Source organism: Protopterus annectens, chromosome 1.part1 (genome assembly GCF_019279795.1).
Source record: "Protopterus annectens isolate FY-2018-M chromosome 1.part1, PAN1.0, whole genome shotgun sequence".
In the NCBI taxonomy this organism is placed as follows: Eukaryota; Metazoa; Chordata; order Ceratodontiformes; family Protopteridae; genus Protopterus; species Protopterus annectens.
In genome coordinates this window covers 1,406,885,988-1,406,901,566 of record NC_056726.1, presented here as the reverse complement: position 1 = coordinate 1,406,901,566, position 15,579 = coordinate 1,406,885,988, and the positions used below count along the sequence as shown (strand labels likewise).

At 40.9% G+C, this 15,579-nt stretch overlaps 1 protein-coding gene across 1 annotated transcript in view; it reads right to left on the bottom strand.

Annotated features, from left to right (window-relative positions):
* Positions 1–15,579, bottom strand: part of ROCK2 (Rho associated coiled-coil containing protein kinase 2) — a gene marked incomplete in the record, with an annotated part of 2,656,097 nt that overhangs the window by 575,726 nt on the left and 2,064,792 nt on the right.

The following is a 15,579-nucleotide window of genomic DNA, read 5'->3' as shown; positions in this document are numbered from 1 at the left end:
GCAAGCATGAACTAGAGCATCTCCTGGGGACTCCCCTGAGAGAGAATTATGGCAAACAAATTGCTACACTTTGCACTGGAAAGAGCGGTGAATAGATCACAGAAAAGTTGACCTAATTTCTGGAAGATCACTTCCGTCACTGTTGGATTGAGAGACCACTTGTGGGCCATCAGCAGTATTTGGCTGAGCCTGTCTGCCAGAATGATGGATGTCCCTGGAATGTATGTTGCTAGCAGAAAACGCTTGGATGAGATTGCCCATCCCCACAATCTCGTGGCTTCTCGACAAATAGGGTAGGATCTGATTCCTCCTTCCTAGTTTATATACCAGACTACAGCCATGTTGTCCATCTGGATAGCAATGGTCCCGGTCAGAAGAGAGGTCTGAAGTGCTTGCAATGCCAGAAGCACTTCTCCCATCTCCAGGACATTTATATGCAAGTTGGTCTCCAGGGAGGACCACGTGCCTTGAACTGTCTGTCCCAGATAATACCCCCCCCCCAAACTAGGAGGCTTCCTTAGTCGCCGTGGACGGAGGAAGAATGAAGGAGCGACCCTCCAGGAGATTTTGAAGTTGGAGCCACCACATCAGTGATTCCTTGCAGAACTTTGAAAGTCAAACTAGGTATGACAGAGGGAGATCCAAGAGAGACCAATGTACTGCTAAGGTCCATTACAATACTCTCACATGAAGGCGAGCATTGGGAATAATCGCAATAGCTGCAGCCATGGAATCCAGGGCTCAAAGAACTAGACTCACCGGAGGCAATGGAATTTGTACGATTTGCCTTACATGAAGCTGTAATGACAATTTTTTGTGGCGGTAAGAATGCTTTGAACTGTAGAGGGATGAGGAGTACACCTATGAAATCTAGAACTTGCACTGGTTAAAGATTTGACTTGTTCAGATTGATACAAATTCCCAAGGAATGAGACAGTTGAAAAAGATAATTCTGGGCTAGCAATAGTCAATGTCTGGTGGAAGCAGCGATGAGCCAGTCATCCAGATATGGGAAAACTTGGAATCCCTGCAGCCTGAGATGACGACTGCCATGATTTTGGTTAACACCCTAGGGGTTGTGGTGAAAACAAAGGGGAGCACTCAGAACTAGAAATGACTGGCTCCCAGTCAAAAGCAGAGAAACTTCCTGGAGCGCCTGTCCATTTTTATATGGTAGTATGCATCCTGGAGGTCTATGGTCTCCACTTAAAGAAATCCCAATCCCTCAGACCCACACGCTCCAGGGATCTAAACCTTGTCATCACAATGAACAAAACATGTTGGAGGGATAGGTTCCTGACCCAGAGACTCCCCATACTCTGGAATAGACTGCCCATACATGTCAAGCAGAGCACCTCCTTGGCCAACTTCCTTGATGATTGGATGGGAGATAGGAAATTCACCCCGGGGATCATGTCAGTCACCCTGCTAGACAGGGGTCCAGGGAAGTAAATATTGTGGGAAGAAATATCCAGGAAATTGTTATGGCTAGGCTTGTATAGGCCCTAGAGCCGATAGCCTAGTACCAACCTATGAACCTATGGAGCAACATCCAGTTGTTCTCCTGTAACATGGGGAGAATGTAATGAATTGTGACCATCCAGAATTTTGTCTTGGCAACTGATTTGTTCAGATCGGTGAGGTCCAGAATAAGTCTCAAGTCCCCCGTCTTTTTGGGCACTACAAAGAATCTTGAGTAGATGCCTAATCCGGACTGGACTGGGTGGATGACTCTTTCTTAGCAGATGGGCAATTTCTCCAGCTGCTGCCTCCCTCTGATTGGGTGGAACACTGGGGAGGGCTCCTTTTGGTATGGGTTTGGACAGAAAAGGAATATTGTACACTCTGTATATGATGGTCAACACCCAATGGTCTGTGGTTATGGCTTCCCAGGCTGTTGAGTGAAGAGACAGATGGCCCCTGACTGCCTCCAGAGCAGTCAGGCAATCCTTCAGGGTTGCTGGCTGAGTTCTCCGAGAAAGGTTCTCGGGAACCTCGGTATCTCGGATCCTCTCTGCCCCCTGGGTGACGTCCATGGTTCCCCTTCTGACTCTGGAGGAAACATCTCCCTGAATCTGAAAAAAAAGCTCTGGGACTTCCAGAACCACAACTTTTTACCACCATGCAGATTCCTGGAGAAGAATCTTTGTGGGGTAGAGAATTAGATCCCAGTGGCAGAAAGTGCCTTCCCATCTTTCTCACTCAAAGAGAGAGAGTGTTGTGAACAGAAGGATTGAACAAGGCCAATCCATCAAAGGGGTATTGATGAAGGACGCCTTGAAAGGTTCCAAAAAGTCACACAGCCACATCCAACCATGGCGTCTGATAGCAATGCTGGAACTGGCTGCTCTAGAGGTTCTTTCCACCACATGTGAAAGCAGTCTCACAGAGGTGTTGGAGTTGGCAGTAAGGGTGGCCAGCTTGCAGGAGATGGCCTTTCTCTCCTCTTCAGTCGTGGACCCTGCAGGAGGCTGAGAGATTTCCTTAATTAAATCTTTCTGGAACCTGGTGACATGGGCCAAACAGTTTAGCGCCCTCAAAGTGAAGGTTGTTGAAGAAAAAAAATGCTTTCCAAAACTGTCCATTGCCCTGGACTCCCTGTTAGGGGGACAGACAGTGGAACTCTCCTAGGTCTGTTCCTTCTTGGCGGCCGCTGCAACCACCATGGCATCGACAGGACCAGTGGGGCCTGTCTTGGGGAGCACTGAGGGCCTTGTCAGGATGACTACACACAGCGACTGGGCATCGGAGGGTGGTATCTTATGCCCACACCCTGTACACTTTTTGAACCCAGCTTTTGGGGCTTCAGATATGGTAGGCTGATAGAGAAATAAACGAGAAAGGCCTGACAAGAAAGTCTTTTTTTTTTTTTTTTTTTTTAATTTTTACAAAGAATGCGCAGAAAAATAGCGAGAGAAAGAAGGAATTAAAACTAAGTAATCTGTACTCACAGTACACACCTCCAAACTGACTAATGGAGGACCTCACTGGATCGCTGCTATCTCTGATGGTGGCAAACGAGATCTGAGGTAATGGTGGTGGAATGGGGTATTGTACGTAGAGGAGGAGGAGCTCACTTCTTGGATCCAAGCTATAAAAATGCATCCGAGTCAGATCCAAGGTCGGATCCGATCCCATGGGTTGAAGATCAGATGAAAGCAACAGCTTCAGATCACAAATTTCACAAGAAAAAATATTTACACCTCACTCAGCCCCTGACTCAAATAATGAATTAGTACTAATATTTGAACACACTGAAGAATGACATAATAAAACTTGACTAAACTGTCAGATACTCATCTCATTCCCTCTACAGATACTGTGGATGTGATGGCACTGGAAAACTAAAGAAATATTCACTTCTTTGAAATTATGCCCCTGAAAGACAATGGCAAAACCCAAAGGTGCTGCAATGTACAGCTTGGGAACAGCAGCTCAATGTAGAAGAGGCATTTTGGGTTTTATTCCTTATGAAGTTTCTTTAAGAGTACAAACCAATCTACCAAAAAAACACTTTCAGCCAACATTATCAGCTTCTTCAGAGGTATTGTTAGCTTTTCAAACTTTGCATCTTACCCTGTTTTGCTGATTCAAATGATGTGCCTTTAGTCAAGAATACATCATGCCCCATGGTCAGAGGACTGAATCTGATCAGTTCATGGTTCCGTAAAAATATTCTACACATGACAAACCCTTCTGCATCAGCAATATTAGCTGGCAGTAAAAAGTTCAATTTAAACCAATTCTCATGTTTTATTGTACCTTTTCCAGCCCACTGTAATCCATTTTCTCTGTCCACCAATTGTATGATTTGACCTTTGTGGAGAATGAAGCATTTACATTGCTATAGCACATGTGGCTGCATCACTTCATCAGTATCAAATTCTTCCTTACTCATTTCAGAATTCTCTGTCTTATCTTCATTCATATTTCTGAATTCATTTTTATAGTTTCTTTTCTTTTTAAACAAAAACACCTTTATGCAACATATACAAACTTACATTTATATAACAGTAATCAAACCATATTGACAAGCTCACATTTACAAACATTATACATCACATATAATATTCTACAAAATATAATCAAACCAACATTACATAAATTATTCAATTCCTACCTTCTCTCCAACCTCATTCCTCCTCCAAAACATTCTTCTGCATATATTGTTCAGACAGTTTCCATTTGTTTCTATGTAATTTACTCCCACATTTTTCTAAAGATAGCACATCCTAGTTCTTTTTATCTCTCTCTCACAAAATTCACTAGCTCAAGTGTGGCTGGTTTAGTCTTTGATTTCCATTTCCTAGTAATTGCTTTTTTGGCAGCCACCAGAATTAAACTTAACAAGGCCTTTCTATGTCTAGGCAATTCAGATCATGTATCCTAGCTAAAAAATATTTTCCCTAGTTACACTCATTTGCTCACTCAGTGTTCCTGACAGAGTACTCTGTAGGGAATTTTTAGTCTCCCAACTCATTACATTTCAATAACATATGCTCCCAGGTACCTCTTTCTTCTTCATTACACCTACATTTGCCATTTATCTTTCAGACAAATTCTTTGGAGTTTGCTTAGGGTATAAAAGCACGTATTCAAACACTTGTAGGCAAAAATCCTAAATCTTCTAGATTTTGTTGCATATTTGAGAGCCATACATATGTCCTCCCATTCCTTCGTTGTGAATTGCTTATCTAATCTGTCTTCCCAATCTTTTCTAACCTCTTCTGATTGGTTCTTATAGTTATTGTGTAATATTTTATATGCCCTACTAATTATCCCTTTTTTAATAGCAGCTTCTATTCTAGACTCAGCTAAAAAATCAGAGAGTGCAGGCCTTTCATTTAGGATTCCCCTTTTCCTCTTTGCCTATACTATTATCAATTGCTGATATTTTTTGTGATCTACACTCTTGTGGGAGGAGATGGTAGCCTCTACCTTTCTGAGCTGGCAACTTCTGGTGAAGGCTTATTGTGCCTGTTAATCTAAGTGTCTTTGTTCTGATTTAAGTATGTGGGCTCCAAAGCAGTTATGTTACATTAGGAATGTTTGTGGTCTAAACTCTTGTGGCAGGACAGGATAGCCTACACCCTTCTGAGCTAAGAATCGCTGGTTAAAGGCTTATTGTGTCTGTTATTCTAGAAGTGTCTTAGTTCTGGTTTAAGCACTTTTGCTCCAAACGAGTTATTTTACATTAAGAAGGTTTACTGTATACGCTCTTATGGGAGGAGAGGGTAGCCTCCACCCTTCTGAGCTGGGAATTGGTGGTGAAGGCTTATTGTGCCAGTTATTCTAAGTGTCTTTGTTCTGGTTTAAGCACTTGGGCTCAAAACAAGTTATTTTATATTAGGAAGGTTCATGGGTCTACACACTTGGGGCATTACTTGTCTAGACAGATTTTTTTTTTTAACTACTACAGCATTGAGTTTGTGCACAGCTAAGCGCTGCTCATCAAGTTCCTTGTCTTACTGACCTATTCAATATTTAAATTTTCCTCACTCCTCCCTAGTAGATCAGTAGCCATGGATATGCAGTTCCTGACCCTCTCTGTGGCCAGTCTGGTTGAAATAGGTATTCTGAGGCATTGCAGCAACTGACTCATGTACACTGACAACACAACTATTCTTAATAAAACAGATAACGTATGCGAGAGGTGTAAATACACTTTAATGGTGGAGGTAAAACTCTCTCATACAACCAAAACTAATCTTACAGAGGTTGACAGTGACACTTGCACCATGTCTACTGCACAGGGTAAAAACACTACACACAAAACTACTTATGCTGAGGCACTTAGCAGGTAACATTCCTAAAACGCTAAGACTTCCTGCACAGTACAATCAAAGAAAGGGTGCTCAGCTATCACATGAACACTCAGTTAAAACATCACCCACAGCTGCACTTAGTAACACTGTATCCAATGCCTTTACTGCTAAGTCCTTAAGGCAAACCAGAGCACAGCCAAATTTCCTGGTCACTAGTTATTCAACAGGAAGTGGCCTCCGAAAAACATGCATGAATGGGCGTGCCTTCGCTGAAGGTTGGGCGTCGGGCTGGCAACTCGGCAAGATAAAAATCGACTGCCAATCATTAGTGGACTGGAGTTCCGCTGTGGCGACCCCTAACCGGGAAAAGCCGAAAAGGCAAACAAGAGTCCCTCACTGTTCAACTCAATATGATATCCATGGGTGGGATCTCAACTACCCTCTACAGACTGGGAATCCTACACTACATTTAATGTACAAGCCCAGTGATTCCTAAAATTTGTTAATACCAACATCCTGGAACAGATGGTCCATTCCCCTACCAGGAGTACAAACATCATTGACCTTACACTTATGAACATAGGGGGCTGATGTTCCTCACCCAATGTAATGTCTTTGCTCAGCAGATCTGACCATAAGGCAGTATTACTTGAAATAAAAATTAAATCTGGGGATCCAGCAAAACCAAGAACCTTTGGGAAATATTCCAAGGCTAAACTCTCTCTACTAAGTAAAACTTTGGCTAATTCCAAGCACCCCCAAACCCAGTAAACACTACAGCATATGCTGAGCTATTTACAAAATCTCTGTACAACTATACTGATATCAGTACAGAGCGAGCTGTGCCCACTCGTATTAAGAATAAGACAAACTTAAAAGACAGGCCACCCTGGTGGAATCACAATACCAGTTGGTTATATAACAAAAAAAAAAAAAATCTTGGCCAAGCTTAGATGGAACAACCGCATACATACTAAAATCCCCCAACCCATCTAAACAGGCAGCTGAGAGAGTTAATTAATTCTTCAAAGGCTCAATTTGAAGAAAAAAATAACTTCTCAGGCAAAAAACCACAGAGTTTAACAGCCATATCCTTAACCTCAGGAAAAATATATAACAATGTACAAAATGTACTGTAAATGGCATCACCCACACTAAACCGGAGGCCATTGCCAACCTTTTGGCTGACAGAGTCAGCCCAAACTTCTCCCCCCATTCCCCCACTAAAGTCCAAAGGAAATACCACATGCCACAATCTAGGCAACAGATCATCTATGCACATTCCAAGGCCAAAAACACTGCATTGATGGGACCTGATAACATCCCAGGATATTTAATAAACAGCATGAAACATGATCTTTCTGTTCCACTTGAGTCACTTTTCAGCTGGAGCCCAAAGTCAGGTTTTGTGCCAAGGAATGGAAGACAGCTACAGTCATTCCTCTGCAAAAAGACGGTCCACTCACTGACCCAGGTAACTAAAAAGCCCATATTTCTTATCAGCCTCTTACACAAGCCCATGGAAAAAATCATCATGGACATGATAAATAGGGCACAGGAAACCTAGAACTGCGGAGCCATCACAGTTCAGCTTTGTTAAAGGAAGATCATGCTTATTAAATCTGATGGAGTTTTTTTGAGAGGGTTAACAAAGCATTAGATGAAGGTAAGAGTGTACACAAAGCTTACCTCAACCTGGCCAAGGATTTTGATACAATACCCACTCAAGTATTATAGACAAGCCCACTAATTTAGGTATAAACCCTTTTATCACCTACTGGAAAGCTAACTGGCTCAATGATGAAGGTCAAAATAGGGGAGGCTACCTCCACCAACTGGCCAGTCACTAGCGGAATCCCCCATGGCTCGGTACTGGGCCCGCTCCTTTTTGGCATCTATTTCTCTGAAATGGAACCAAATGCTGAAGGTTTATGGCTAGTTAAGTTTACAGATGATTTCAAGCTGGGGGTTATCATCAACTCCCCTGCAGATACTAGCATTCTTAATAGAAGGTCTATGTCAGACTACCAAATGGTGCCAAAGCCATGGTCTTAAACTCAATGTTAAGAAATGCATAACTGTACCCTTTGGGAAGTCAACTATCTCGACTAATTACCATGTTAACAATACCCCCCTAAGAATCGACCCAGTGGTCAGGGATCTGGATACGCACATAGACAGTAGGCTTACTTGGGACTACCACATGGCCATAGTGGTGAAGAAATCCTTTTAAGTTGCACAACTTATAAGTAAAGGCATGGCATCTAGGTCCAAGCAGGTTATTATTCCACTGTACTCTGCCCTTATCAGACCAATGCTCCCTTCGGTATGTAACTGGCTAGGCATATGCAACAACTAGAGTGGCCTCAGAGGTTCCGTACAAAAAGAATACAAGGTGTAACAAAGCTGCCTTATGCAGAGTGGCGTAAAATCCTTTCCCTCTACTCAGTCTCCTATAGACTGCTGAGGTGCAATACATGCCTAGCTTACAATGCATCTGCAAACCCCACACTTATGAATATTAGTAAGTCAAAGAGTACTAGAAATACATGGTCTAGCAACCTGAATTTTGTCTGTGCCTTAAACCGAACATGCTGTTGAGACGGATGTGAAACAGAGTTCTTGTACTACCCAGTTTAAGCGTGACCAAGACCAGTGGATGGGGAATAGGAAATTTACACAGGGCCTGGTACCCATGTGCCTCAGGGAGAGAGGTAGCTTACAAATGCCTGACCCTCAGTGTACTATTTGGATACAGGACATTACTCTTTCAACAAAATTTGGCTAGGCTTAAAAAGGCCACCTGGATCGTTAGCCTAGTAACAATCTATGAATCTATTTCTTGTAAGCCTCTCACCTCATCAGTATCATTTTACTGATGTACTGGTCCTCCACTTCATTCTTGACTTTATGCAGTATAGAATGAAGCAGCCTTACACAAATACCACCACAATACACAAATTCCACAACTTCATTCTGGCTAATGGTGATTCTGGCTCTTTTCCACTCTTGCAGCCCCCCATTTTGTAGTATACTTCGACTAAATTTCAAATATTTCATATATGGTACTAAATCAGTCCTGCACTGTTCTGCAAATTCTCTATAAACATTCTGAGAAGCTGTTAAGGCAAATATGTGGATTCTGTAAACAATTTCACAAGCTTATTCCAAAGAATTGCTTTAGACCCCATAAGCATTTCTTTCTCAAAGCTGTTCTCACAAAACACAAGATGATTTACTTTTGGTGAAGTATGTTCTTAATGCTATCCCCCCCCCCCCCGGCTTTCAAGCTCCCCACAACTAAACAAAAGCCCAACATTTGCTAGCGGATCTAAAGGAACTTCAAATCTGCTAAGGTGAGGGCCATCCTGCAGACATCAGAGAGTTGTGTTCTTGACAGCATCCTGGCAATGACAGCACTTTGTATGTAGGTCCATAACCTCATCCCTCTGTGTGGGGAAGGGTTAAGTGTATCACAGCAAGGAGTCACTGTGGCCTCTCATTGTGAGTGCATGCTCCCAATGCACTTGGTAATAACGACTACCATCAGGCTTGATGAACTTTAATAGCAAAACAACAAAAAAGTCCAGTCCAAGAGCCAAAAAAAGCAGGAAATTTATTGAACCTCTAGCTCCTCGGCAAATGCCTTCAATGGAATATAAAAATCTCTTCCCAACACACAAACTAAAATACTAAAACTAATTAATCAGTTAAACAATTAAATCATTAAATTAAAAATTTCCAGTTACACTCCGCGTCAATACCAGCAGGGGTCAGGTACCATATTTCAAAACAAATATAGTCTCTATGTTTTTTTATGAAAAATGAACATGATAATATCTCTGATAACTTAAATACTTATGTACAGGATGAATTAGATGAAAGTTTTTTTATTCATGTGTCTCTGAGATGGAAGAAGATGGGGTTTTAAATGCCTATTGTAAACTAGATGAATCTAAAGTTGTGTGTAAAACTCAGTTTTTTCTACCATTTGTACACAAGGGCATTCAGCAATTTTCCTCTATGTTGAATTTTGCGTTAGAATCTCATTATAATGAGTTTATTAAAAATAAAAATAGGATTAAATATAACTTAACCAAATTAGAATAGGAAGCCTTACAAAATTTAAGTATAAATAATTGATTTTTAAACCAGCTGATAAGGGGAATAAAAGTATAATACTACATTTCACACAATATCTTAAAATGTCATGACCACTTAGATGATACAAAACATATAAAAAAGTGATATGAAAGAATATCAGGAAGCTGTAGTGAAATCTTACTTAATAAATGGTTGAGAATGGACTATTTTTCACATGATGATGAGAGCACAAAATTTAATGTGGAGGGTTGTGAAATAGCCAGATTCTATTGTCTCCCTAAAGTTTATAAAAATATTAGCTACACCCCCCCCCCGGAGTCCTATATATAACTATTTTTGAACAAAACTGGGATTTTTTTGCATAATTTTCTTTTGCCTTATGATAGAAAACAGATATCATACATTAAAGATAGTTTTGATTTTTTGAGCAAAATACCTGATTTGGAATGGTTTGATAATATGTACTGGCTAACTATTGATGTGAAAAATCTGTATACTAGCATTCAACACAATTTTGGGATGGAAGCACTGGAGAGAGTAATTGACAGTCCCCTATCACACTATGTTATTGAGTTAATTGAATTTTGTTTGAAAAATAATTATTTTGAATTTAATGGACAACTGTTCCATCAATTGCAAGGCACAGCAATGGGGGCACCTTTTGCCCCCATGTATGCTAATATTATGATGGGATTGTTTGAGTTTGATTGCCTATATAGGCATGATTTTTATAAACAGCATGTGGTTAAATATTACAGCTATATAGACAATTTGATTTTTGTATATAAGGGGGTCAAGAAAAAGTCAGACTTTGTAAATGATATTCAGCAGAACAGATTTTCTTTGCAGTTTGATGGCCTTCAGTATGGCAGGAAGGTTACATTTTTAGATATAAAATTGAAAGGGGGACTTAAGTAATAAGTAAGGTCTACAGGAAATATGAGGCTGGCACTCTTTTCCTAGATGCACGTAGTTGCCCTCCCCCCATCTACTGAAGTCTCTACCTTATGGAGAGCTGTTAAGAATAAAGAGGTTGTGTAATAACAGTACTGAGGAAGAGAAGGAATTGTGTAAAACAGCTGAATTGTTTACTAAGAGGGGGTATTGTAGATATGTGGCGAATGTCTCATTAATTAAAGTTAGTAACAAAAAGCCACAGCACGACCATCCATGTAAAACAAGGTTTATTACTTCAAGCTTTCGAGTGGTAACAATTTTTCAAGAATGAATCAGTACATTAAAACCACAGACCTCAACCTCATTACCACAATCAACATAACATGCTGGAGGGACAGGTTCATAACCCAGAGACTGCCCATGCTCTGGAATAGACTTCCCATACATGTTAAGCAGAGCACCTCACTGGCCCTCTTCAACAGAAATCTTGATGAGTGGATGGGTAATAGAAAGTTCACCCCAGGGATCACTCTAGTGGCTCTACTTGATAGAGGCACTGGGGACTAACATTGGGCGACACGATGCCAGGGCACGTCTATGGGCTATGCTTGTAAAGGCTCCAGGGCCATTAGCCTAGCACACACCTATGAACCTATGAATACAGGTCCTAATATGATAGGAACATTTCCATGTGGAAGATGTATCACTTTTAGATTTGTGACTAGGACCTTTGTGCAAATCAATGGAATACATTTTAAAGTGAATGGAATGTTTTCTTGTAAAACAGAGGCTGCATAAAAACATAACTAACTCAGAAGTTCTCCCTACAGGCTACAATATCATTAGACAAGACAGACCACTTCATTAAGGGGGGGGTGGAACTGCCTTACTGTACAAGTCCAACTTAACTTTACATCAAAAATCAAACTCCAACCCCTCCCCCAATAATTGGGACATACTTATCTCACAACTTCAACTTCACCCTAACAAGGTCATCACCACAACTGTGATCTATATCCCACCTGGAAATATACCTGCTAGCCTTGAAGACTTCTTATCCTGGTGTTCTTCCACATACTCACAAGAAACCCTTATTCTGGGGGATTTCAACCTAGATTGGTTCACCTGTATATCAAAACCACCAAGTAATTTAATAAATCTCCATGGCTACCAGCAGCTAGTCCAAATTCCAACTAGATATAATAACAAATCTAAAAGGGAATTCATCCATGACTGGGTCCTAACAATCCCACATTGTACCCCCACACAGGCAGTCTCCCAGACACCTTAAGTGACCAGAACATAATACACCTCATACGTAGTAGAAAAAACATATGCAAAACCACCAACTATAAATCCACTAGAAACACAAAAAAATATCTCCTAAGGTCCTCAACACTTTACTCTGTAACTGTGACTGGACCCCCCCCCCCCTAAAAACTCTCCTACTTGACCAGGCTGTAGCATATTTCAACAAAACATTTCTACAACACCTAGACACTGTCGCTCCATTGGGCAAAATCAATGTTAGAACCTCTACAAACCCCTGGCTCAGTAATGAAACCAAACAAATCCTCAAGTACAGAGACACTGCCTGGCTTTACTATCAAAAAAACAAAGAAACACAAAGCTTAAGTACCAAGAACTGTGCAACCGTGCAAAAAAATGCATTAGGCTGGACAAAAAATCCTACTACACAACATTACAAACTAAACACCAACACAACCTCCAAATATTTTGGAAAAATGTAAGCCAGCTACTAAAACCCACCCAAAAGGCTAACCCCAAACCAACCAACCCTGACACTAAAGTTCCCATCGAAACACAATTCAACTCCTACTTTGTGAACTCAATTATATCCTCAGTATCACAGGACAGTTCCAACCTCACTACCCCCCCCCCCAACACAAATAACACTAATACAAGCTTTACCCTCAAAACAGTTTCCACCACTTCAATCACACGCACGCTCTCCAAACTAAAAACCTCATCAACAGCAGCCGACCTATTCCCCAGCTATTTCCTGAAACTCACAGCAGATGCTATTGCTATCCCAATCTCCACTCTCACAAACAGATCAATTGTTGAAAACTATGTTGCCAAACTCTGGAAAACATCCTAAGGCGGGGCCTCCACTGAACTTAACTACAGACCCATTGCTATATTCTTTCCCCCTGGCCAAAATCCTAGCAAAATAATTCCATACCCAGGTGATAAAATATTTCCTAGACAGCAACATCCTGTTACCTACTCAACATGGTTTCAGACCTGCCCATACTACCACTACAGCCCTCCTCTGCTTCAAAAACACAGTAAACTGTCTCAAATATGAAGGCCTGTAGGTATCAACTCTTTCTTGGATATAGCCAAAGCATTTCACACAGTCTCGCACCAAATCCTGCTAAACAAACTAAACCAATATCACCTATCAAATTCCACTCTTACCTGGTTCCAAAGCTACTTAACTGACGGGTACCAAGCTATGAAATGGGAAAATTCTCTCACTCCTCAGCTGCCCATAACTAGGAGTCCCGTAGGGTTCTATCTTAGGACCATTATTATTCACAATCTTCACAAATGACCACCATACCTCCACATAGCATGCATCTATCATTCAGTATGCAGATGATACTACCTTAATCTGTGCTGCACAAAATATTCCCACCCTCCTGCAAACAACTCAACTAGCATTCTCTGACGTTGAAAACTACCCTACCAAAGCCCAACTTATCATCAATCCAAAGAAATCTCAGCTTATGATTATAACCAGTTCTAACAAAAACACTGATAACAGTCAATTCACTATCTACTCCACAAATGCTACTTCAATCGCTCCAGTGGCACAGGCTAAGCTATTCGGAATAACCATAGACTCCCACCTAAAATCTGATAGTCATCTCAACTAAACTATTAAAAATGTACATGCCAAACTGGGATCACTCTACTGCATCAAACCATTTCTTACCAACAACACAAGATCAGCCACTGCTCACTCCCAACTTCTGTCCACCCTACTCTATGCATCTCCCATTCTGACTAATCTCAACAAAACTGAACTAAGCAAAATGGAAGCCTGCTGTAACAGAATTGCCCGCTTTGCTGCAAATTGCTCATATAGAAATAATCACTGTACTGCTTTGAGACAGCTCCACTGGCTTGAACTGCTCAACCTCCTAACCTACAATCAGCTCTGCCTCTGTCATTCTACTACCTCCCCAATAAGTGTCCTGCCCTCAAAAACCAAGTACAACATCACTCAGCCAAAAGACCTCTTTGCTGCAAATTGCACATATAGAAATCATCACTGTACTGCTTTGAGACAGCTCCACTGGCTTGAACTGCCCAACCTCCTAACCGACAATCAGCTCTGCCTCTGTCATTCTATTACCTGCCCAATAAGTGTTCTGCCCTCAAACACCTAGTACAACATCACTCAGTCAAAAGGCCTCTTAGATCATCAAGCAAACTACTACTAGAAGTCACCAACAGCTACAATAGCTTTGGAGACGCACTATATAGTAGTTCAGTGGCTAAAAAATGGAACTCTCTCCCCACTAGCATACAAAACACATTGTCCAAAGCCTCCTTTAAAAACCTCATTAGGCAACATCTCAAAGTTGGGAGTGCCATGACTGCTACCCAGGGAAGCAAAAGCGGATAAGGTACGCATAATAAATCTACAGTACTTGATAATAGTTTTCACTCTTACTCACAAACACTGGCTAATGCACAATGCATGTATTGTACCTGTGTACTATGTATGTATTCTACTTATGTTCCAAATTTCAGCTGTACACCACATAATTACCTTTATTTTTAAATTAATATTTTCGTGTTTGTTCTCTCCACTGTAACTGTTGATATACTGTTGATATGCTGCATATCACTGTGAAATGTCTATTGTAATTTGTGTGTATACTGATCATGTCTAAATATCTACATGTATCTGTAATTTTTCTGTGTGGAGCTTTTCTCCCCGGGCCTCTGCTGAAAAAGGGCCTTTTCGGCTCAGTCAGACAGCCCCGGTTAACAAATGTAAAATAAATAAATAAATAAATATGTTTTGAAGACTAGATGGGTAGACAGACATTTACATCAGGGTTATCATATACTGCCATGATCAGTTCAGGAGATGAGCACTATTAAGTGCTTATAAAGGGTGGCATGAACGTTTAAGTTTGTCTACTTAAAAGTATATGGTTAGGCATACTATGCTCACATGACCACTTACCTTGTACTGTGCCTATGTTCCTTTGACATACAACTAACAAAAAAGTTGAAGTTCATCTTGTCATCTGCTAGAAAGAATGCCACATACGAGTCCACAAAAAAGGCAGCATGGGGAGCAGACAACAAGTGCTCTATCAAATCCATTTTTGACAAGTTATTACCCACCTGTTTTGACAAAGGGACAACTGCTTGCGAGAAGGCAATCTTTAGGATGGGACCTCTATTTTTATAAAGGAGCAAGGAGTTGTGCTGGTGATCATGGTATTCCCCTAGCCAAAATCTCACTTCCTTCCAGTGCTTTCTGTGTAGAACAATATATAAGTACTTCCTGCTATATGCCTGATTGTAATTATGTCTGAAGTGCTGCTGTGTAGAATGTTGAAGAAAATACACAAACTTCAACCCTTTGTCGTTGACTAGGGGTCAAAGCAAAACATTCCCATAATATGCGTGTTTTGTGAAGTTTATGGTCAAGGCAAAATATTTGCACAATGCTCTTCTTTTGTGAAGCTACCTTCTGGTAATAAGAGCACTTAAAAATGGTGATCTAAAAGAAAACACGTTTTTAGGAAGACTACATTTT